This window comes from Hyla sarda, chromosome 7 (assembly GCF_029499605.1).
Source record: "Hyla sarda isolate aHylSar1 chromosome 7, aHylSar1.hap1, whole genome shotgun sequence".
NCBI lineage: Eukaryota > Metazoa > Chordata > Amphibia > Anura > Hylidae > Hyla > Hyla sarda.
In genome coordinates this window covers 35,083,793-35,110,324 of record NC_079195.1, presented here as the reverse complement: position 1 = coordinate 35,110,324, position 26,532 = coordinate 35,083,793, and the positions used below count along the sequence as shown (strand labels likewise).

Sequence of the window (26,532 nt, the reverse complement as noted above, 5' to 3'; positions counted from 1 at the left end):
ACGGTATTAAAAACCGTATACATAGGCAAAGCATTGCAAACCGTATGAACCTTGATGCATATGGTTGCGTACGGTTTGCTTGCAATACGGTTTTTAACAGTACTCCAAACCGTGTTCAACCACGGTTCTGACTCTGGGTTAAAAACCATATTGCAACCGCACACCTTTTTTTTTTAACATGGACGTCAATGTGAAACGCACATGTATACGGTTCCATACGGCGAAACCGTATGCGTTTTTTCTATGCACATATGCATTTGCATCCTAAAGTCCCCACCCAAGACCCCTCCCATTAAAAATGGACAAAATTTTCTAAAACGTATGTTTTTTTTTTTTTTTTTAAAGGACGGAACTGTATGCACTTTTAAAAACAGTTTACGGTTTACTTTTTTTTCCATACTGTTCCATCTGGTTTTTTTTTCCATACGGTTTTCTTTAGAAAAACGGATTGAAAACAGTCTGGCAAAAACGTGATGTGAACCCAGCCTTATAATGTCCTGCATCAGCTGAGCTGGTTATTAAGACCTTTTGCAACATCTAAGGTTCGTATTATGATGTTCTGCAGTAGCTGAGGTATATTGTTACATTTTGTTAAAAATTTCAGGTTAAGAAAAATGAGAGGAAATTCAATACAACCGCTTACTCTACCCTACAGCAATTTATGGTAAATTTATTTGTATACCTAAAACCTCAATGGTCCCGCATTACCGCTTTTATGTGATAAGATATAAAAAATGTTTTATCCCTCAGTATCTCATCTTTTCTGCACGTGATCCCCCTAAATATACCGCATGGATGTTCTTTAAAAAGCGATAAATAACCTTTCCTTGACAAAACAACACGCTTTAGGAATTCTCTCACCCCCCCCCTTCCTCCCTCCTTCCCGTTGGCTCTATCTGCCGTCTAAAACCTCTGCACAAATCCACAGCATAAAACTCTAATCAATATGTTTAGACATATTTTATATTCTCTTGCAACGTGCATGTGATTCCGAGTCAGCGGGGAGATGTTATTTCCATCTCCTGAAGATGTAGTAAAGTACATTTCCAGAAAAAAAAAAAAAAAAAAGAAAATAGAGACCCTTCCTACACCTCATTCCCATTCTCCGTGCATTCCCCTGCTTATTTGTCGGGCTTCCATGCTTTGTGTATCCTTCTGGATATATTTCCGAGGGGCCTGTGGTGAATTCATAACACCATCTTATCATACGTTTTTCTACATGGCTTGCAGTTACACTACAGAAGTGGCTGGGCACTTTGATAGAATAGTGTATAATAACAGTTACTTTAATATATATACAGTGGTCCCTCAATATATATATATACAGTGGTCCCTCAACATACGATGGTAATCCGTTCCAAATGGACCATCATTTGTTGAAACCATCGTATGTTGAGGGATCCGTGCAATGTAAAGTATAGGACAGTGGTCTACAACCTGCGGACCTCCAGATGTTGCAAAACTACAACACCCAGCATGCCCGGACAGCCGTTTGCTGTCCCGGTATGCTGGGAGTTGTAGTTTTGCAACATCTGGAGGTCCGCAGGTTGAAGACCACTGGTATTGGAGGTTATACTCACGTGTCCCCGCCGCTCCGGACCGTCACCGCTTGTCACCGCTGCCCTGGATGTCACCTTCCATCGCTGTCGCCGCTTCCCCGAGGTGTCCCCGACGCTCTGGCAAGGCCTCTGCTTCACCGGCATCTGCGCTCTCCGTCGCCGCCATCACGTCGCTACTTATGCCACTCCTATTGGATGACGGGACGGTGTGCGCAGTGACGTGATGACGATGATGGAGAGCGCTGGCGATGAAGGGATCCTGAAGAGGACGCGCCGGAGCCCCGAGGACAGGTAAGTGATCGTCAGCGGACCACACGGGGCACCGTAAACGGCTATCCGGTAGTTGCTGAAGCAGTCTGCGCTGCCGGATAGCCGTTTAAGCAATGGCCCCGACATACAAAAGCATCGTATGTTGATGCTGCCTTCAACATGTGATGGCCTCTGAGAGGCCATCGTATGTTGAAATGATCCTATGTCGGGGCCATCGTAGGTCGGGGGGGTCACTTTATATATATTTTTATATTTTTTTTAATATTTATATATATTTAAATATATATATATATATTTATTTTTTAAAGCCCACGTTGCAAGACTTGACAAATAAAAGGAAGAGGCTCGCTCCTCCTTACCAATTAACTGGAGACCCGTCTAAGATCACATTTAGCTAGTACGACTCTCGGAGACCGATCTCCGGGGATAGAGCAATGAATAATACACTTTAAGCACCTCATCCTGAGTGTGTAATTGTTCTGTAAAGCATTATTGCTGCATCCACATGATAATCAGGCTTTGAGATTGCAGCAAATACTCAGTGTTATTCCTCAGGCTATGTACAACGATCTGTATTAGAGAAGCGACGGCTAAAATGTCTTCTCATCATGCGTTTTTTATCCATCATTGAGGATGTTCAAATGCATTGATATTCTGCTGCTTATCTACTCATAGAGCTGTCTCTTGAAATTCCATCTCTCTCTCTCTATATTTTTTTATTTTAAACTTCCCACAGTTCTACTTGCAGCTCTTTTGTGAAACTGATTGGAGTATTGATGTACTTACTGATAACCAAAAAAAAGTGCATAGAAATTTCCAGTATATTTGGTCTTTAGAGTCAACATTCGGTGCTAATTTCATTTTTGCTATCTTATACAGTGCTCCAGATCTCCTAAACGGACATAGGGGCAGATTTAAAGGGGTACTCCCATGGAAAACTTTTTTTTTTTTTAAATCAACTGGTGCCAGAAAGTTAACCCCTTAATGACCAAGCCCATTTTAACCTTAAGGACCAGGCCAATTTTATTTTTGCGTTTTCATTTTTTCCTCCTCGCCTTCTAAAATCCATAACTCTTTTATATTTCCATCTACAGACCCATATAAGGGCTTCTTTTTTGCGTGACCAATTGAACTTTGTAATGAAATCTCTCATTTTACCATAAAATGTATGGCGAACCCAAAAAAAAAATTTTTTAGGGAGGAAATTTAAATGAAAACCCAAATTTTGCACATTTTGGAGGGGTTCGTTTTCACACTGTACAATTTACCGTAAAAATGATGTGTTCTTTATTCTGTGGGTCAATATGATTAAGATGATACCCATGGCTAGATACTTTTATATTTTTGTACCGCTTAAAAAAAATCTAAAACTTTTTGTAAAAAATCAGTAATCTAAAATCGCCCTATTTTGACCACCTATAACTCCGTCATCTGTACTTTTTTTAGATACCACATTTGCATATATAAAACTTTTAGATCATTTTTTATAATTTTTTTTTAAATAAAATGTGACAAAAAAGCAGCATTTTTGGACTTTTTTACGTTTACACCATTCCCTGTATGGGATCATTAACATTATATTTTGATAGTTCGGACATTTACGCACGCGGCGATACCAAATATATTTATAAAAAAAAATTACGCTTTTTGGGGGTAAAATGGGAAAAACTGACCATTTTCATTTTTATTGGGGGGAGGGGATTTTTCACTTCTTTTTATTTTTACATTTTTCAACTTTTTTCTTACACTTTTTATGTCCCATAGGGGACTATCTATAGCAATCCTTTGATTGCTAATACTGTGCAGTGCTATGTATAGGACACAGCACTGCTCAGTATTACTGGTGATCTTCTGCTCTGGTCTGCTCGATCTCAGACCAGAGCAGAAGACCCCGGGAGACGGCTGGAGCCAGGTGAGGGGACCTCCGGCCGCCATGCTGAATGATCGGATCGCCACCGCAGCGCTGCGGGGGATCCGATCATCCAATCAAAGTACCGCAATGCCGCAGATGCTGTGATCTGTATTGATCACGGCATCTGAGGGGTTAATGGCAGACATCCGTGTGATCGCGGATGTCGGCCATCACGGGCGGGTCCTCGGCTGCTGCTAGCAGCAGGAACCTGCCGTGTATGACGCGACCACCCTTCCGATGCTCGCGGTCATACACAGGACGTAAATGTACGTCCTGGTGCGGGAAGTCCTGCCAAACCAGGACGTACATTTACGTCCGTGGTCGTTAAGGGGTTAAACAGATTTGTAAATTACTTCTATTAAAAAATCTTAATCCTTCCAGTACTTATTAGCTGCTGAATACTACAGAGGAAATGGTTTTCTTTATGGAACACAGAGCTCTCTGCTGACATCATTACCACAGTGCTCTCTGCTGAAATCTCTGTTCATTTTAAGAACTGTCCAGAGTAGGAGGAAATCCCCATTGCAAACATATGCTGCTCTGGACAGTTACTAAAATCTATGCACTGCACTGTGTATGCACTGTATGCACTGTGGTCATGATGTCAGCAGAGAGTTCTTGTGTTACAAAAAGAAAACCATTTCCTCTGTAGTATACAGACCCTAAAAAGTACTGGAAAGATTAAGATTTTTTTTTTAATAGAAGTAATTTACAAATCTGTTTAACTTTCTGGCACCAGTTGATTTAAAAAAAAAGTTTTCCATGGGAGTACCCCTTTAAGGGTTCAAGCCACCGTCATTGTTTCAATTCTTTTGCTTGGCCAACAGCTTCTAACAGACCTCATAAACTTCTATGGTCCATGGGGCTTCCATTGTGGCATCTGGCATTTTATCAGACAAAATACTTCTGCATGTTGCATTGTTTTGTCAAAGACTTTTGACAGAACCTGCACTGGGAGCTTATAAGAAAATTACCAAAACAGAATCTGCACTGGAACTGGACACATATTTTGGACCTCTAGAAAGATAGGAAATAATTTGACAACAGGGACATGTTAGGCCGCGTTTACGAGGAAGAAATTCAGCACAGAATTCTGTACTGAATTCTGCATGAATTTATAGCCAATACACTTCAATGGGATTCTGTTGTCACATTCACACAGCAGAATTTCTGCAGCAGGAATTCCAGTGAAGTGAATTAGCTATTCTGGCGTGTGAACATAGCCTAAGGCTGTGTTCACACGATGGAAATTCCGCATATCTGTATCAATTCTGCATCCGCATTGTTTCAGTGAAAAATTCTGCAGATTTTAAAAGCATGCGGAATTGGTGCGGATTCCGCACAGATTGTGCATGATTCCGCATCTCATTACATTACTCCTCAGTGCTGCGGTACTATTACTCCCATCATGGAACAGACTCATTTCCATGATAGAAGTGGTAGTTCCCCCAGCTGTGTTAGTCTGGGCTGGTAAGACTACTGTAGTTCTGGGACTACTACTCCAATCATGAAACAGAGTCTGTTCCATGTTGGGGGTAGTAGTACAGGGGCTGATGGATTGATCGCATTGGGTCTCAACTCTAAGACCCGCTGTGATCATAAATTATTAACCTGGGGAGCGGGTGGCACGCCGCCGCTCCCAGCGATGTATATTTCACTTTCATAACTTCTAATTCAAATACCCTGCCGGCGGAGTTTTTAAAATTATACAGTGCGGATCATAGTTTTTCATAGAGTCGGCCGGGGATAGCGGCGCAATGCCGCCCGCTTCCCAGGCAAAAGCCATCTCTCTTACTACAGCTCCCATCATGGACAGTGTTTGTTCCATGATGTGAGCTGTAGTAGGAGAGACGGTTCCTGCCGGGGAAGCGGGCGGCATTGCGCACAAATTCGGCACAAATCAAGCCCCATTGACTTCAACGGGATTCCACAGCCGAAGTTCGAAAAAAAAAATATTTTTCCTGGACTGCGGAAATCAGAATTTCGGCATTAGTCATTCCACAGCAGAAATTCTTCTGTGTGAATGACATTGCAGAATCCCATTAAAGGGGTACTCCAGCGCTAAGACATCTTATGAGATGCCTGACCGCGGGGGTCCCGCCGCTGGGGACCCCCGTGATCTTCCATGCCGGACCCCATTAGAATCAGTCCCCGGAGCGTGTTCGCTCCGGGTCTGATTACTGGTGATAACGGGAACGGAGCATAGTGACGTCACGGCTCCACCCCCGTGTGATGTCATGCTCCGCCCCTTCAATGCAATAGACTTGCAGTGAGGGGGCGGAGCGTGACGTCACACGGGGCGGAGCCGTGACGTCACTATGCTCCATCCTCATGGTCGAGATGGACTCAGCCTGAGGGCCTCCAGCGGTTCCGGAAGCCGCTAAAGGTGGTTGCTGCATGGTAGATTCCGGGGGGTCCCCAGCGGCGGGACCCCCACGACCTGACATCTTATCCCCTATCCTTTGGATAGGGGATAAGATGTCTAGGGGCAGAGTACCCCTTTAAAGTTAATGGGTAATACATTTATGTGGAATTCCATGCAGAAATCTCATGTGGAATTCCGCATGGAATTTCCATCTTGTGAACTCGGCCTTATAATAAGATTTGTCCTGCAATTAGTGTCACAGATGTCTCCAAACTTTTAATTAGTCAGTCGCTTATTGGGGGAAAAGTAGTCACTTTGCTGTTTGTGATCATGTTGTGAACCACATTGAACATGGACCACAGAAAGCCAAGCATGTTAAAGGGGTAATCTGGTGGAAAACATTTTTTTCTAATCAACTGGTGCCAGAAAGTTAAACAGATTTGTAAATTACTTTGATATAAAAATCTTAACCCTCTCAGTACTTATCAGCTGCTGTATGCTGCAGAGGAAGTTGTATAGGTCTTTTCTGAATGACCATGTCAGGAACTGTTCAGAGCAGGAGAGGTTTGCTACGGGGATTTGTTCCTGCTCTTGACAGTTCCTGACATGAACAGAGGTGTCAGCAGAGAGCACTGTGGTCAGACAGAAAATAATTACACAACTTCCTCTGGAGAATACAGCAGCTGATAAGAACTGGAAAGATCAGGATTTTGAAATAGAAGTAATTTACAAATCTGTTTAACTTTTGGGCACCAAGATAAACAGGTCCGCCAGCGTAATAAAAAATCTTCCATGTATTAGAATACGAGAACAAAAGTCACCAGCAAGTGACAACAGCAGACATCAGAAAATGCACAAGTCAAAGCATGGACATGTTTCAGGTCAATGACCCTTCATCTAAGCATGCTTAGATTAAGGGTCATTGACCTGAAACATGTTCATGCTTTGACTTGTGCATGATTAGATGAAGGGTCATTGACCTGGAACATGTCCATGCTTTGACTTGTGCATTATCTGGTATCTGCTGTTGTCACTTGCTGGTGACTTATCCTCATATTCTAATAAATGGAAGATTCTTATTACACTGGCTGACCTGTTTATCCTGGGGTTCAGTGTGCTGGAGCATACAGGCGTGCGTGGAAGTTATGTGAGCGGGCCATTCCATTGACTTTTGCACCAGTTGTTTAAAAAAATATATATAGTTTACCACTGTAGTACCCCTTTAAAGGTAAAGGCTATAAGACCATTTCCAACCAGCTTCATGTCCCATTGATTACAATGTCACATATTATTCAGAAGTTTGAAGTCCAAAGGATTGAACCCTGGGCGTGGCAGCAAGAGGAAAATTGATGGCAAATCAAAGTGATGGATAATACAACTGGTAACCAAAACAACCCAGAACAACTTCCAAAGACATTAGAGGTGAAATCCAAGGTCAAGGCCCATCAATGTCATATCACACCATCCATTGATGTTTGAGCCAAAGTGGACTTAAAGGAAGACTACCAAAGAAGACACCACTGCTGAAAGCAAATCATAAAAATGGAAGACTGGAGTTGGACAAAATGCACATTAATAGGCCACAAATCTTCTGGGAGAATGTTCTTTGGACAGATGAGACAAAACTGGAGCTTTTTAGCAAATCACATCAGATCTATGTTCACAGACAAAAAAATTAAGCCTACAAAGAGAAGAACACTGTACCTACTGTGAAACATGAAGTAGGTTTGGGTATGTTTTGGGGCTTTGCTGCATTTGGCACAGGGTATCTTGAATCTTTACAGGGTACAATGAAATCTCAATGCTAACAAGACATTCTGGAGCGGAATATGCTGTTTAGTGTAAGGAGGCTAGTCTGAGTGGTAGGTCAATGGGTCCTCCAACAGGATAAAGACCCCAAAACGCAAAGCTAAAAATGCCCAAGATTGGCCAAGAGTAAAATTTTGGATTATTCTGTAGTTGCTTCTATGAGACATGATCTGATTCCTATTGAACATCTGTGGAAGGAGCTGAAACATTCATTGTGGAGAAGATACCTTCTCACGTATACTAACAACCTGTTAGTTTTTGAAATTATGCTGATGTCGTGGCGGTGTTGGTCACCGCCCAGTGCTACGCCATTTTATGCTAGAGACGTTAGGGACCCACTCTAAATAGGTGGCCTTGACGTGGCGAGTGGGCTTTGTACTTTTTGATCAAAACGTATATACTAACAACCTGTTAGTTTTTGAAATTATACTGAGAAGCAATTAGATCATTATACAAGATTGTAGATGTGCGACCATGTCTGTTTCTTCTACCTGAATTCACATTGTGTTTCCTATCCCCTCCTTTTTTTTTTTTAACATGTGTCTGCACTCTTCCCCACCCCGTCAGCCCAACCCTATATAAGTAGTAGTTAGCTACACAAGGGCCATTTCTTTCCTAGCAGCATCCCAGTCTGACTGAGAGAGCATGGTAAGTGAGCTGTTGCACCCTGTTCACACTGGTGTGGTGGTGTGCGGCGTCCGTTGCTGCCGTGGCGCCATGTCTGTGGGGAGGTGCGACCCATAGACTGGTTTGAGGGGCATTGGGGCCGCTCTTCCAGTGGGTCGTTCCCCCTGTGGGCACTGGTGTCGTGGCGGTGGTGGTCACCGCCCTGTGCTGCGCCATTTTATGCTAGGGACGTTAGGGACCCACTCTAAATAGGTGGCCTTCATGTGGCGAGTGGGCTTTGTACTTTTTGATCAAAACGTATATACTAACAACCTGTTAGTTTTTGAAATTTTGCTGAGAAGCAATTAGATCATTATACAAGATTGTAGATGTACGACCATGTCTGTTTCTTCTACCTGAATTCAAATTGTGTTTTCTATCCCCTCCTTTTTTTTTTTGTTCGAACATGTGTCTGCACTCTTCCCCAACCCCTCAGCCCAACCCTATATAAGTAGTAGTTAGCTTCACAAGGGCCATTTCTTTCCTAGCAGCCTCCCAGTCTGACTGGGAGAGCATGGTAAGTGAGCTGTTGCACCCTGTTCACACTGGTGTGGTGCTGTGCAGCGTCCGTTGCTGCCGTGGCGCCGTGTCTGTGGGGAGGTGCGACCCATAGACTGGTTTGAGTGGCATTGGGGCTGCTCTGCCAGTGGGTCGTTCCCCCTGTGGGCACTGGTGTCACAGCGGTTGTGGTCGCTGCCCAGTGCTACGCCATTTTATGCTAGGGACGTTAGGGACCCACTCTAAATAGGTGGCCTTGACGTGGCGAGTGGGCTTTGTACTTTTTGATTGTTATACTAACAACCTGTTAGTTTTTGAAATTATGCTGAGAAGCAATTAGATCATTATACAAGATTGTAGATGTGCGACCATGTCTGTTTCTTCTACCTGAATTCACCTTCACACCTGAGACAGCTGGATCAGTATTTTATGAGGAGTGGGCCAAGATACCTGCAGTCTGGAGAAGACACCTTCACACCTGAGACAGCTGGAGCAGTATCTTACGAGGAGTGGGCCAAGATACATGCAGTCTGGAGAAGACACCTTCACACCTGAGACAGTTGGAGCAGGATCTTTTAAAGAGTGGGCTAAGATACCTGCAGTCTGGAGAAGACACCTTTACACCTGAGACAGCTGGAGCAGGATCTTATGAGGAGTAGGCCAAGATACCTGCAGTCTGGAGAAGACACCTTCACACCTGAGACAGCTGGAGCAGTATCTTATGAGGAGTGGGCCAAGATACCTGCAGTCTGGAGAAGACACTTTCACACCTGAGACAGCTGGAACAGGATCTTATGAGGAGTGGGCCAAGATACTTGCAGTCTGGAGAAGACACCTTCACACCTGAGACAGCGGGAGCAGTATCTTATGAAGAGTGGGCCAAGATACATGCAGTCTGGAGAAGACATCTTCACACCTGAGACAGCTGGAGCAAGATCTTATGAGGACTGGGCCAAGATACTTGCAGTCTGGATAAGACAACTTCACACCTGAGACAGCTGGAGCAGGATCTTATGAGGAGTGGGCCAAGATACCTGCAGTCTGGAGAAAACACCTTCACACCTGAGACAGCTGGAGCAGGATCTTATGAGGAGTGGGCCAAGATACCTGCAGTCTGGAGAAGACACCCTCACACCTGAGACAGCTGGAGCAGGATCTTATGAGGAGTGGGCCAAGATAGCTGCAGTCTGGAGGAGACACCTTCACACCTGAGACAGCTGGAGCAGGATTTTATGAGGAGTGAGACAAGATACCTGGAGACAAGTGTAGACGTCTCATTCATGATTTTGTTTTTCAAAATGATTCTGTTGAATGACAAATCAGAAGAAATGTTTTGTCAGGGAGCATTGGGGTTTTTTCCAACAATTTTGTCCTGTGGCTGTGTGGTGCGCCACAGGGTGGGATGTAAGGTGTAAGGGGGCAGATGTTATGGCCCCAGGGGTAGATGGTATTAACCCCTTCTTATCGTGACGCCAGTGCAAGGTTTGGCCTTATAACCACCCAAAGGTAGTGCCAATAATTCTAGATTAGGCAGGTGCAATAAAGAGTCCAAGGCCAGGTTAAGGGTAACTGTAGCTTTACTGAGGTAAGACAGATGGTACAGTCTATACAGTTCAGCCAGTATTCCAGAGAGGTGGCCAGTGACAAAGGGAGACCACGCAGGCTTGCTGGGACTTGCAGTGACTTGACAGACTATAATGCAGGCCACGGTGACTATAGATGACTTGACTTGACTTGAGATGGTGACAGACAATTGAGAAGACTTGACTGCACTGGACCTCAGCAGGAACTCAAGAGCATGGAAAAAGAGCAAGATTACAGCCCCTCCCCATATTATATAGGGGGGGCTGTGCAAGGAGCCTTTAGGTCACTTGGGAGGTCACCTGGTCACTGGGGTTCTCTGGGTAACAATACAATCATGTGATACAGATTTAAAGGTATGTTACACTTCTAATACATAACTACACATAAACTGTAAATACTATAGGGTTTGCTGCAGGAGAGCCCCAAGGGCATGCAGGAACTCTGCCTGATAGGGCAGAAGTACAGTACGGTAACTGGAACATTACAGCTGTATTTTTAGTAAGTTGGATGTATAGGCATGATCCTGAGCTCCCTCTAGTGATGGCTACAATCAAACAGAATTTAAACATGTAACATTTATGCATTAGGAGCTCTGTACCGGAAAACAAAAACACAAAATGCTACCAAAATATAGTAATCACAAAGTAATCAGCAAAATACATTTGGAACTATTTACATAAAAACAAACTAAAAGCTTTTCAACAAACTTTGTATACAGTGGGGCAAAAAAGTATTTAGTCAGCCACCAATTGAGCAAGTTCTCCCACTTAAAACGATGAGAGAGTAAAAATAAGTAAGGAAGAAGAAGGGGGAGAAAAAAGGAAAATATAGAAAATTAAAAAGAAAGTAAGGTGTGCAGGATCTCGCATGGCCATGCAGTGTCATCAATTATGCAAAGAATTATCGTAGACCTCCCAAAGCCTCCATGTTTTCTGACAGATGTGCTTCTTATTATCAAGTATTGCCGACATGCGTATGTATGACTCTGTTTTTTCTTTTCCCTTTTGTTATATTATCTTTTTCTTTTTCTGTTAAAATGAAAAATTCATTAAATAAACAGTTAAAAAAAATGAGAGAGGCCTGTAATTTTCATCATAGGTATACCTCAACTATGAGACAGAATAAGAAAAAAAATCCATAAAATCACATTGCCTGTCTGATTTTTAAATTTATTTTTATTTTTGAAAATTATGGTGGAAAATAAGTATTTGGTCAATAACAAAAGTTTATCTCAATACTTTGTTATATACCCTTTGTTGGCAATGACAGAGGTCAAACGTTTTCTGTAAGTCACAAGGTTTTCACACACTGTTGCTGGTATTTTGGCCCATTCCTCTATGCAGATCTCCTCTAGAGCAGTGATGTTTTGGGGCTGTCGCTGGGCAACACGGACCTTCAACTCCCTCCAAAGGTTTTCTATGGGGTTGAGATCTGGAGACTGGCTAGGCCACTCCAGGACCTTGAAATGCTTCTTACGAAGCCACTCCATCATTGCCCGGTCAGTGCATTTGGGATCATTGTCATGCTGAAAGACCCAGCCACATTTCATCTTTAATGCCCTTGCTGATGGAAGGAGGTTTTCACTCAAAACCTCATGATACATGGCCCCATTCATTCTTTACTTTACACGGATCAGTCGTTCTGGTCCCTTGGCAGAAAAACAGCCCCAAAGCATGATGTTTCCACCCCCATTATTCACGGTAGGTATGGTGTTCTTTGGATGCAACTCAGCATTCTTTCTCCTCCAAACATGACTAGCTGAGTTTTTACCAAAAAGTTCTACTTTAGTTTCATCTGACCATATGACATTCTCCCAATCTTCTTCTTGATCATCCAAATGCTCTCTAGCAAACTTCAGACGGGCCCGGCCATGTAAAGGCTTAATCAGGGGGACTGCATGCATGATTTGAGTCCTTGGCGGCGTAGTGTGTTACTGATGGTAGCCTTTGTTACTTTGGTCCCAGCTCTCTGAAGGTCATTCACTAGGTCCACCCGTGTGGTTCTGGGATTTTTGCTCACCGTTCTTGTGATCATTTTTACACCACGGGGTGAGATCTTGCGTGGAGCCCCAGATCGAGGGAGATTATCAGTGGTCTTGTCTTCCATTTTCTAATAATTGCTCCCACAGTTGATTTCTTCACACCAAGCTGCTTGCCTATTGCAGATTCAGTCTTCTCCACCTGGTGCAGGTCTACAATTTTGTTTCTGGTGTCCTTTGACAGCTCTTTGGTCTTGGCCATAGTGGAGTTTGGAGTGTGACTGGTTGAGGTTGTGGACAGGTGTCTTTTAGACTGATAACAAGTTCAAACAGGTGCCATTAATAAAGGTAACGAGTGGAGGACAGAGGAGACTCTTAAAGAAGAAGTTACAGGTCTTTGAGAGCCAGAAATCTTGCTTGTTTGTAGGTGACCAAATACTTATTTTCCACCATAATTTGCAAATAAATTCTTTAAAAATCAGACATGTGATTTTATGGATTTTTTTTTCTCATTATGTCTCTCATAGTTTAGGTATACCTATGATGAAAATTACAGGCCTCTCTCATCTTTCTTAAGTGGGAGAACTTGCACAATTGGTGGCTGACTAAATACTTTTTTGCTTCACTGTACATGCCTCTTTCTACTACTCACTTTCTTCTTTCCTCTTTTCTCATAAACTCATCACTCACGCTGAAAAACTACTAAAATCCTTCTGTACAGGGATCAGCTCACTGAGGGATCAGATCACATCTGCCCATAGAAGTCTATGAAGATGGGAGAGGAGTAGCTGGAAAGGCAGAAGCAAGGACTGATACATAGAAAAGCTCATGATTGATCCAGTAATTGTTTGATCTCACTCCAGCCCTGAATTTAAAACTTATACTGCTCGTTACTGCTCTATGTTTGTCATGTTGCTGCTTCTGGAGGTGTGCTTTAGACATATAGGGAAATAGAATCCTATCTTCCGTGGATGTGCTATAGGGATAAAAAAAGCAGAACCTTATTTTATATGTGTGCAGTGTAGGGAAGATATCAAAGAAGCTAGTCTACATCCATTAGCCCAGGGACAACTGAAAATTATAGAAGTTAGAGAAGTCTGCAGAGGGGAAAACTGGCGAAACATGCCATATACAATACAGTGGGGATCAAAAGTTTGGGCACCCCAGGTAAAAATTTGTATTAATGTGCATAAAGAAGCCAAGGAAAGATGGAAAAATCTCCAAAAGGAATCAAATTACAGATTAGACATTCTTATAATATGTCAACAAAAGTTAGATTTTATTTCCATCATTTACACTTTCAAAATAACAGAAAATAAAAAATGGCGTCTTCAAAAGTTTGGGCACCCTGCAGAATTTATAGCATGCACTGCCCCCTTTGCAAAGCTGAGACCTGCTAGTGTCATGGATTGTTCTCAATCATCATCTGGGAAGACCAGGTGATGTCAATCTCAAAGGTTTTAAATACCCAGACTCATCTGACCTTGCCCCAACAATCAGCACCATGGGTTCTTCTAAGTAGTTGTCTAGAAATCTGAAACTGAAAATAGTTGACGCTCACAAAGCTGGAGAAGGCTATAAGAAGATATAAAAACGTTTTCAGGTGTCAATATCCTCTGTTCGGAATGTAATTAAGAAATGGCAGTCATCAGGAACAGTGGAAGTTAAAGCAAAATCTGTAAGACCAAAAAAATATCAGACAGAACAGCTCGCAGGATTGTGAGAAAAACAATTAAAAACCCACGTTTGACTGCACAATCCCTCCAGAAAGATCTGGCAGACACTGGAGTTGTGGTACACTATTCCACTATAAAGAGATACTTGTAAAAATATGGTCTTCATGGAAGAGTCATCAGAAGAAAACCTCTTCTACGTTCTCACCACAAAAATCAGCGTTTCAACTTTGCAAATGAACATATAGACAAGCCTGATGCATTTTGGAAACAAGTTCTGAGGACCGATGAGGTTAAAATTGAACTTTTTGGCCGGACTGAGCAAAGGTACATTTGGAGAAGAAGGGAAACAGAATTTAATGAAAAGAACCTCTGTCCAACTGTTAAGCATGGGGGGGGATAAATCATGCTTTGCGGTTGTATTGCAGAAAGTGGCACAGGGAACATCTCATGAGTAGAAAGAAAAATGGATTCAATAAAATTTCAGCAAATTTTGGTTGCGAACTTGATGCCATCTGTGAAAAAGCTGAAGTTAAAGAGAAGATGGCTTCTACAAATGGATAATGATCCTAAACACACCTCGAAATCCACGGGCGATTACATCAAGAGGAGTAAACTGAAGGTTTTGCCATGGCCTTCACAATCTCCTGACCTCAACATAATTGAAAATCTATGGATAGACCTTAAAAGAGCAGTGCGTGACAGACAGCCCAGAAATCTCAAAGAACTGGAAGACTTTTGTAAGGAAGAATGGGCAAAGATACCTCAAACAAGAATTCAAAGACTCTTGGATGGCTACTAAAAGCATTTACAAGTGGTGATACTTGCCAAAGGGGGCAGTGCATGCTATAAATTCTGCAGGGTGCCCAAACTTTTGCAGACGCCATTTTTTTGTTTTCTGTTATTTTGAAAGTTTAAATGATGGAAATAAAATCGAACTTTTGTTGACATATATGAATGTCTAATCTGATTCCTTTTGATGCCTTTTGGAGATTTTCCCATCTTTCCTTGGCTTCTTTATGCACATTAATACAAATTTTTACCTGGGGTGCCCAAACTTTTGATCCCCACTGTATATTATGTTCATAAATGGTTAAAGAGTACCTCTCATGATCTTGTTACATTTTATAATCCATGATAAACCACCCCCTGCCTTTATTTTTATTGTTTTTCTACCTTGATATTGCTCTGTATTTTCTGCCCAGTTTCAGTCAGGTTCACAGACTGGGAAGGAGCCTTACCCAGCAGGCGTGACATCATCAGTCATACTCACAGCCCAGATCAATTCAGTGTGTGAGATGAGCTATGATTGGCTAAGGCTACACCCATCCTTCCCCCCCCCCCCCACCCCCCCCCCCCCCCCCTCAGCACTCCAAACTGCATTTCCTGATTTTGGACTTCTGCTAGGCCAGCGGGAGTCCAAAGTCTGTGCAAGAGATGGGGGAAATGTGCTCTGGACAATTATGGAGACAGTGACAGCTTTTTTAAACACTAATAAAACATAGAAAACTTCATTTAAATTTTTTAAACAAAGTACCGTACATTAGAGTTTTTTTTTTATATTAACCATAAGGAGTGCAATAGCAAAAATTAGTTTTGAGAGTTAGTTATGAGAGTACCCATTTAAAACCTGAGCAAATTAGGGAATGGTGCAAATAGTAGTGATAAAACATGTCATACCGTTTTGTGTATACAGCTCTTATACAGTACAGACTTATGTTTACCAGGTTGATATAGCTGCTACTCCACCCATACTGACTACAATCCCGCACTGTATTTGGTGGCATCCTGCAGTCATGTATTATTCCTTCTTCGTTTCTTGTTGACCTCCACCTGAGCTCTGCAGAGGTATCTAAGGTAAGTGCAGGTCAGTATTATTCACTCACAGCTTGAGAAATATCACCGAGAAACTTCTAAGACACATTTTACTCCAGAGCTTACAGCTAACACTGCCATATGACACAGAAACACAAGACAGGCCCTCAGCCTTTTGTCAGGGTGAACTTACACACTGTTTTTTTTTTTTTTTTTTTTTTTGCAGAACCAAAAATCAGTTCTGGGTTGGAGTTGTTTTTGCAGCAAGTGCATAGATTTCTGGAAGCCGCATTCAGATAACTGGGATAATTGCAGAAAACTCAGCAAAAAAAATGTGTGAATCTATCTTAGGTTGCAAGCCACTGCCAGCCGCACTTAAAGAAGCACTCCAGTCATACAGTGCCATTTATTACTATAATTTGGTCATGTGATAACCACTATGGCCCAAATTTATCAAACTGTGTGAGAGAAAAAGTGGAGAGATTTTTCCACAGCAACCAATCACAGTTCAACTAACGAGCTCTGGTAAAGTGAAAGCTGAGCTGTGATTGGTTGCTATGGGAAAATCACCCTACCTTTTCTCTCACAGTTTCATAAATCTGGGCCTTTGACTCTCTAAAAGTTACTTGGCTTAAAGGGAACCAATCATCAGATGTTACCCTATATAACGCTTGGCAAAGTGTTATATAGGGTAAAATCTTTATTTTCGCCATTCCTGGGGGATACTGCTTCCCCCAGGGATGGGGAAGATATGAAGTTCTAAACTAGTCATCGCCGCGGCCGTAAGTAGTCACCTGGGCGGGGAGCTCTTCTCACCTACTCCCGTTCTTCGGCCGGCAGCGATGCCCCCTTCGCTTGATTGATGGGCCGCGTCATTGTTCCGCTCACTGAACAGACGGAGCAGAGTGATGACGCGGCCCGTCAATCAAGTGGAGGGGGCGTCACTGCCGGCCGAAGAACGGGAGTAGGGGAGAAGAGCTCCCCGCCCAGGTGACTACTTACGGCGGCGGTGGTGACTAGTTTATAACTTCATATCTTCACCATCCCTGGGGGCAGGAGCATCCCCCGGTAATGGTGAAAATAAAGATTTTACCCTATATAACGCTTTGCCAAGCGTTATATAGGGTAAAATCTGATGATTGGTTCCCTTTAATGTCAAAAGGAAGGCAGACCTGGGTCAGCTGACTTCCTGAAAACTATAGGAAATTATCACCTATTAAATTACACCTGCTAGTTCCCAGACCCCTTCCCTTCCAGCGCCATCTGTATACTGCTGCTATCTCTAGGGAATCAGGATATATAGTAAATATTAACCTCTCCTTAGGTTGTATTTACACATTGTATTTTTTGCTGCGGGTTTATTATTATTTTCCCAAAATTGTAATTACAAGTCAAATCTTTCGCCTTACTGTAATATTTCTCTACAAATCTTACTTTGAATTAGGCTACATTCACATCACGATTTTGTCATCCTGTTTTACATCAGTTTTTTTTTTCCCAGAATGTATGCTCCAAAAAAATGACAAAACTGTATGCATACGCGTGGTCTGAAATGAAACGGCATGCGGTTTGAATTTAGAGGTCCGGTTGCGTCGGTTTTTGTAATAAAAAACGTATACTTTTTTGGTTAACACTTAAAGGACATCTGTACTGCATGAATTTTACATATTCCTGTGCCTAGGCTGAAAAATGAAACAAAATAAACTTTAACTCACCTTCCTACGTTCCCCCGTTGCTCCGGTATTGGCCTCACAGTCCTCCGCTGCGGTCCTCTTGCCGCTTCCTGGGGATAGGAGTGCACAGAGCCGTCAGCATATCACCGGCCGAAGCGATGCCCCGCCTCAGCCGGTGATAGGCTGAGCGCACTGTCATGTAAGGAGCTCTGGCCAGCTCCGTACATGACAGTGCACTCAGCCTATCACCAGCCGAGGCGGGACATCACTGCGGCCGGTGATACGCTGATGGCTCTGTGACATTCATTTCTCCAGGAAGCAGCAGGAGGACCACAGCGGAGCATCGTGAGGCCGATACCGGAGCAACGGGGGAACGTAGGAAGGTGAGTTAAAGTTTATTTTGTTTAATTTTACAGCCTAGGCACAGGAGTATGTAAAATTCATGCAGTACAGATGTCCTTTAAGTGCAATAAAGTTCCAATTGTTTTATTCAAAATTCCAAAGTAGGTGTGGTTTGTCATGTACAAGAAAATACATATCCCGAAAAACCATATTGCACTGTAGTCACATGCGTTTTCATTGACTTCAATGTTAAAAAAAACATATACGGTTTGTATACAGTTTTTAAACAGGACACAAAAATAAAAAGTAGTAGACTGCAGTTTTGTGTACAGTAAAAAGAAACACCCAAAACCGTACACGACCAAAACCTTGCACAACCGGATGCATCTTGTTGCAAACTTTTTTGCATGGGAGGTCTATGTATACGGTTTTCCATATGGTTGTATACAGTTTTCCTAAACAAATCAGTATACAGGAACTGTATAGCAAAATCGTGATGTTAATGCACATCAAAACTGCATATAAAGTGAAATGACACAAACCCACTTATAAATCTAATAAGTCTAACTCGAGCACTAGCAACCTGATGAGATTATCAGATGCAGTGATCAAAGACCACACCCTCAATCAGAGGATTCAGGATAAATGTAGGCATCATTACAGAACCACTTAAGTGATTAATTTATATCCAAAATGGTGCTTATTCCATGCCTGTTACATCAACCAAAACAGGTAAGTGCATGATTGTGAGACTCACCGAAGACGGCAGGTACCCAGGGAGTAGTAGATCCGTAATACAACGGTAGTCTGGAACAGGTGATGTAGTAGATCCGCTGGACCTGTGTGGCAGATGACGCGGGCCGTGCCAGGGAGCGGAGTCTTAAGTGCCGCTGGATTTCACCAGAGCCCGCCGCAAAGCGGGCTGGGCTTGCTGCGGCAGGCAACAACAAGGTCGCTACCCCTGGCACAACTCGACCACACAGGCGGCTGAGGTAAAGCGTGGTACCAAAGGAACAGGCAGGACGTAGTCAGGCAGGTTAGAGGTCAGGGCAGGCGGCACAGGAGCATAGTCAGAAGGGTAGCAGAAGGTCAATAGGCTGGCGGCTAGAACATGGTCGGGTCACGGAATGCAAAAGGTCTTGTACACAGCAAGGAATAACGGGAACTGCTTTCTCTAAGGCACAAGGCAAACAAAGATCCGGCAGGGGTGCTAGGGAGGAGCGAAAACATATTAAAAAGGTGCAGGCGCAAATACTAATTAGAGGCACACTGGCCCTTTAAATTTCAAAGCTACGGCGCGCGCTAGAAGGCAGGGGCGAGCGTTTTGGAGCTGAGGGACAGAGGCCGGGGACGGAGGTGAGTGACGGGGCACCGCTTGTTACAATGATATACACTAGAACCTCTATTTTTCTGAGTACTTCTTAAAGGGGTACTCCAGCGCTTAGACATCTTATCCCCTATCCAAAGGACAGCTGTCACGCCTCCATCCATAGGCTTGCATTGAGGGGCGGAGCGTGACATCACACGGGGGCGGAGGCGTGACGTCACACGCCACCGGCCCCCGTGGTCGCCGGTAATCAGACCCAGAGCGAACATGCTCCGGGGACTGATTTTAACTGGGGTGCTGCGTGCAAGATCACGGAGGTCCCCAGCGGCGGGACCCCCGCAATCAGGCATCTTATCCCCTATCCTTTGGATAGGGGATAAGATGTCTAAGCGCCGGAGTACCCCTTTAAATATTAAAATGGAAAAAGCCTATTCAGGGTACTCGAACATTAAATGAGTATTTCGGCTTTATACATCTTATCCCCTATCCAAAGGTTGGGGATAAGATGTATGATCGCAGGGGACCCCCAAGATCGCGACGACCCCCAAGATGGCCTTGATGTCACACCCTGTCTCGGAGGCACAGAATTCCGGGGCTGCACGAGGTCGCGGGGGTCCCTTTGGATAGGGGATAAGATGTATAATGCCGGAATACCCCTTTAATCAGAAATGCTGCAGATTTTTAGCAGCAGAAAATCTGCAGCATTTCTGCAGGTAAATGGCAGCAGAAAATCCATACCAAACCTGCTAATTGTGGTGTGATATGTCATTACAGATTTTCAAGGCAGATTTTTTGCAGATTTGGTCATATATGCAACATAAATAACGTTGTGATTTTAAAATTCGTGATGCTGGTCAATATACAAGCAGTTAATATGTAGATATTTTTCAAATGTATCTTCTACCCGTGTAAAAGTACCTGAAAGTCACAGGGAGTCATAGTTTCATTACAGCTGGAAAGCTACAGGGTGTGGAAGCCTAACCTACTGATGTGGCTTTTAACCTAGAGGTACATTTTTGTAATATGATTTGACCAGGGTACCAAGTTCTAACAACGTTTGACAGCAACAATAGCACAGTGCATCGATGTTTACTATAAAGGAACATATACTCCTGTAAAAATTATAGGGATCACTCCTCCCTACGTAGTTTACATGGTGCCCTATGTTAGGAAACCAGAAAAACTATGTACTGAACAGCAATGTACCTCCTGCTCAGTGAATACTCGCTGGGTTGGGTGCAGAGCAAGTATAAGGAGCTAAGTGGTAATGCATGGCCCCAAAGACAGTGAGTAGCAATGGATCTGTCTATCCTCTAGGGGTAGCATAAGAATACTAAGGCTGGGTCCACACCACGTTTTGTTAAATACGGTTCCCGTATACGGCTGGGAGGAGGGGGGGGCGGGGCTTAATCGCGGTGCCCGCACTCAGCCGTATTAGGGAACTGTAGTTAATGTATGTCTATGAGCCGACCGGAGTGAACCGCAGCCTCCGGTCGGCTGCTTTTTCGGCCGTATGCGGTTTCCCGACCGCAGGCAAAAATGCGGTCGACCACGTTTTTGCCTGCGGTCGGGAAACCGCATACAGCCGAAACCGAAGCCGACCGGAGGCTGCGGTTCACTCCGGTCGGCTCATAGACATACATTAAATACGGTTCCCGAATACGGCTGAGTGCGGGCGCCGCGATTAAGCCCCGCCCCCTCCTCCCAGCCGTATACGGGAACCGTATTTAACAAAACGTGGTGTGAACCCAGCCTTACTTGGCCAGGCCTGGACTGGTACATACCTCGGTATGGTCAGTAGAGGCCGCAGAGGATGACTCTGGTCCAAGCCTGTCTACAGACAGGAGCAGGGAACAGGTATTTTTACAACACATCTTTGGGGCTGGGCAATCAGGCATACAGATCAGAAAATCCCAAATTAAATCAAATAGTATATGATCGAATCTGAATTTTTGGTAAGATTCAGAACTAATCAGATGTATTCCAATTTGACTCGCTCACTACTAATGTGCAGCTAAGAACTAAAGGCTAGTTAAAGGACATCTGCAGCGAATTAACGCTTATTACCTATCCACAGGATAGGGGATAAGTGTTTGATCGTGGGGGGTCCGACCGCTGGGACCCCCCGCAATCTCCCAATCTACCACTAATAGTTCTAAACCTGCGTTGTTAGAGAGAGCACTTCTTTAATATGGCAGAAACAATGAGAAAATTATACTTTACTGTTATTTATCTCCTGTACTGTGTCTTGCATGGCGGACTTCTCAGGGAGACTTTAAAATGTCTCAACAAAATTTAGAACAATTACTGAATGTGGAAAAATTATCAGAGTTAACGAAGAATTTTTATGACTGCTAAATGGACTTTACACACATACAGTAGATTGTACCCTTTAAACACACAGTTTACCGGCATAACTTATCTTTTCTGAACATGTATCTACTTCTAGCTTCTCCTTTTTGTAAAACTTTATTTTGCGGCACTTCAAGGTCACTAGCAACCATTTTGCTTTCTGTCTTGTGAGCATCAGTTGCATGCATTTAAAGGGGTTGCTGGGGAAAGACGTCTGCAGCAGGCGCTCCTCTAAGAGTCAAGATCCTGTTCTGGAGTTCTGGAGATGGCAGACACTCTATTATGTGGATAGAGGATAAGTTGTCTTTCACCAGACAACCCCTTTAACCCTTAGAGGATGCAAGGTGTACATATAAATCCTGTACACTCTAAGGGACTTCGAAGCAAGCTCAGGAACTGCGCTTGTTTCATACCTGGTGAGTCCCGACTGCTGTCAGCAGCTGAGACTCACCGCTAATGCCGAACATCAGTAATCGAGCATTTAAAGCAAAATTGACAAGCTGTTCACCCGCACTGAACCCAATATACTGGCTTCCAGAGCAGGTGAACAGAATTAAAATAAAGGCTCACTTACGTGAATTAATGAAGTATTTGTAGAGTTATGCATCTTTCTTCTTGTAGTTCTATTGCGCACCTTAATATTCCCCACCCCCATGTCTTAGCTAATAGAGTTCAGGTGTCAGCAGACTCTCATGTCCCAGCGACTTGAGAGTGAATACATTTGAATATTCATTAGGACTTCTGCTTACCTCCATGCTGCAGATCGTTGCAGTACTGATACAATCTTCCTCCAGCAGACTGTACAAGTAGAGCGCTGAAAGTACTGAAAGTGGCTTAGCAAGGAACAGTACAGGCAATAGAATGATTGCTTTTTATAATGCCTTATGGGGACTTCAAAAGTGTATATAAAATAATAAGAATGTGATTAAAAATGCAAATAAGCTCCTCCCTTAAAACATTTTTTTTATCACCCCCTTATCCAATGTTTCAATTTAGAAAAATATAAAGAAAAAAAAACAGAAACATTTTTGGTATTGCCATGTGCGAACTGTTAAAATGTTAAAATGCAAATTTTTGGTCTCTTCATATGTTAGAAAAATAAATAAAAGTCATATATGAATAAAAATTTTACCAGTAAAAACTACAGATCACAGATAAAAATGGACCCTCAACAGCCCCGTATACAGAAAAATAAAAAAAAGTTTTAGGGATCAGAATAGAAACATTCTAAGCATAGTGATTTTCTTACAAAAAGTTTAAATAAACAAAACCTATATAAATTGGGTACATAAGAGTAAAAAGAAACTCAGCGACTCACCACTGCTGCAACAACGGAATGGGCTTTATTCCAAAGCTGTATACATGGCACACATCATGGCAAGGGAGGGAAATAGGTTACATGTGGAACAGCACAGTTTCGTGCCTTGCTGGCACTTCTGGCACTTCTTCAAGCCGGGAATGCTTTTTTTTTTAACTTAAGATCAACTTTGATCACTGCGTCTGAAGGGTTAATACCGGGGATCACCATTAGCCGTGGGTCCCGCCGGGACCGACTCGATATGACGCAGGGCCACCGCGTGACCCTGCGTTATATCACGGCAGCTGGCGGAGGACGTAAATATACATCCTGTGTCGTTAAGAGGTTAATATAGCAAGAGACACAAGTATTAAACATGTCACCATTTTGCTGACCTAATTTATTTCCAAAGGTGCTATTGACATGAAATTTTCACTAAATGTTGGTGACAACCCAAGTAATACATACAAAGAAGCCACAACAAATTAGTTCTGAAATTAAGTTATGTGTAATAATGTGAAATGAAACAGGGAAAAAGTACTGAAGAAAGAGAAAACATGAAAAAAGAGAGGTGCAAAAAGGCATGAAAAGCCAAGACAACAGCTGAAATCTATCACTAATTAAAAACAAACCATCCCCTGGTCAGTGCAAATTAAAAGCCAAGACAACAGCTGAAATCTATTACTAATTGAAAACAAACCAGCCACCGGTCAATGCAAATTAATGGTTTATTCCAGGATGTTTTTTTTTTTATTTGTCTGTGCTACATGTTCTGTAAAGTTAGTGTAGTTCATAATACAGTGTCTGTACCTATGTTTGATGGCTGGTCTCGCAATTCTTATGTGATCTTTTCCCCGATGTTTATTTTTAACAGCATACAAAATAAATCTTGTCTCTGGCTTTTCCAAGGTTGCAGTGCAGCCTTAGATATTACATCACTAGTCAGGGATTGAAAGGGAGCATGGCAGTGCTTCAGTGGGTGGAGCGACCACTGGATGGGAAGGAGAGACAGGGCTGCAGGGAATTGTAGTTTCAAGCACAGCATTCATGGAAGGGAGCCTAGCTGAGCTGCAATGGGTGGGGTGACCGATGAGTGGGAGGAAGAAAAGTGACTTACACACAAGGGATCCTGGGACTTGTAGTTGGAGGAATAAAACTCCAACAGGAAATAGCCAATTCACAAAAAGAAAGCTGCAGCTTTATTATGGATTGACAACACAGCCATTTAGCCCCAAGACAAGCACAGATCCTTCCTAAGCATGGTTATTACTGTCTGGCAGGTAAGTACTAAAATCACCTTATATTGGATTACCCCTTTAATATCAGTTGGTTCAGACCCAACTGATAGCCTACAAAAAGGTCTCATTGCCAAAGTGTCACACAAGACACATGTCATGATGGGTAAAAGCAAAGAGCTGTCTCCAGACCTTCACAGCCTAATTGTGGCACAACATAACAATGGAGTTGGCTACAGGTGCCTTTCTATGCTTCTTAAAGGGGTACTCTGGTGGAAAACTTAAAAAAAAATTTTTTATCAACTGGTGCCAGAGAGTTAAACAGATTTGTAAATTACTTCTATTAAAAAAATCTTAATCCTTCCAGTACTTATTAGTTTCTGAATACTACAGAGGAAATTATTTCCTTTTTGGAACACAGTGCTCTTTGCTGACATCATGACCACAGTGCTCTCTGCTGACATCTCTGTCCATTTTAAGAACTGTCCAGAGTAGGAGAAAATCCCCATAGCAAACATATACTGCTCTGGATAGTTCCTAAAATGGACAGAGATGTCAGCAGAGAGCACTATGGTCATGATGTCAGCAGAGAGTACTGTGTTCCAAAAAGAAAATAATTTTCTATGTAGTATTCAGCAGCTAACAAATACTGGAAGGATTGAGATTTTTTTAATAGAAGTAATTTACAGATCTGTAAATTAACTTAATTTTAACTTTCTGGCACCAGTTGATTAAAAAAAAAAAAAAAAAAAAGGTTTCCCTTAAAAATGTTTAGTACCCCTTTAACCCCTTAAGGACCAGGGGTTTTTCAGTTTTTGCACTTTAATTTTTTCCTCCTTACCTTTAAAAAATCATTGTGAGACAAAATTGAAAAAAAAAAAAAAAAAAACGCCATTTTGTAACTTTTGGGGGCTTCTGTTTCTACACCGTACATTTTTCGGTAAAAATGACAACTTATCTTTATTCTGTAGGTCCATATGATTAAAATGATACCCTACTTATATAGGTTTGATTTTGTCGTACTTCTGAAAAAAATCATAACTACATGCAGGAAAATGTATACGTTTAAAATTGTCATCTTCTGACCCCTATAACTTTTATTTTTCCGCATATGGGGCGGTATGAGGGCTCATTTTTTGCACCGTGATCTGAAGTTTTTAGAGGTACCATTTTTGTATTGATCGGACTTGTAATTTGCTTTTTATAAATTTTTTCATGAGGTAAAAAGTGACCAAAAATACACTATTTTGGACTTTGGAATTTATTTTGCGCATACGCCATTGACTGAGTGGTTTAATTAATGAAATATTTTTATAATTCGGACATTTCCAGACGCTGCAATACCACATATGTTTATTTTTATTTACACTGGTTTTTTTTTCCAATGGGAAATGGGGGGTGATTCAAACTTTTATTAGGGAAGGAGTTAAATCATCTTAATTCACTTTATTTTTTCACTTTTTTTTTTGCAATGTTACAGCTCCCATAGGGGGCTATAACACTGCACACACTGATCTTTTACATTGATCACTGGTTTCTCATAGGAAACCAGTGATCAATGATTCTGCCACTTGACTGCTCATGCCTGGATCTCAGGCACTGAGCAGTCATTCGGCGATCGGACACAAGGAGGCAAGGTAGGAGACCCTCCTCGTGGCCCAGAGCTGTTCAGGATCCCACGGACATCCCGAACAGCCCCCTGAGCTAACCGTCTGGGATTCACTTTCACTTTAGACGCGGCGTTCAACTTTGAACGCCGCGTCTAAAGGGTCAATAGCGGCATCGCGATCATTACCACGCGCCGTTAGCCACGGGTCCCGGCCGTTGTAAGAGGCCGGGCCCGACCCGCTGACGTGGCCCCGCGTTATAGAAAGGAAAAGGACTCAGGACGTACCGGTACGCCCTTGGTCCTTAAGAGGTTAATGTTCCAGTGAGCACTGTTGGGGCCATAATACTTAAGTAAAGAGAAAACCATTTCACCACAACTTTTTTTCAGCCAGGTGCTCCTCCTGGAGCCAAGGACACTTGTGGAGAACTTCAAAAAGACATGGAATTAGCAGGTGCTGTTATCTCAAAGAGAATAGTAAGTGATGCACTCCACCACCACGGCCTGTATGCACGCTCACCACCCAAGACTGCATTGCTGAATATAAAGCATGGAGAAGCTTGTATAAAGT

General features: G+C 42.8%; 1 long non-coding RNA gene across 3 annotated transcripts in view; it reads left to right on the top strand.

Moving 5' to 3' along the window:
• LOC130282491 (uncharacterized) overlaps positions 1 to 26,532 on the top strand; it is a 215,443-nt gene that overhangs the window by 129,963 nt on the left and 58,948 nt on the right. Inside the window, exon 5 of one of the 3 annotated variants that reach the window (XR_008846417.1) lies at positions 16,042 to 16,173. The exons of 1 other annotated variant lie outside the window; for it this stretch is intronic. This is a non-coding gene — a long non-coding RNA (uncharacterized LOC130282491). Of the gene's footprint in view, positions 1 to 13,362; positions 13,563 to 16,041; positions 16,174 to 26,532 lie in introns of those variants that run through there. One more of the 3 variants, XR_008846414.1, reaches the window with a different exon arrangement.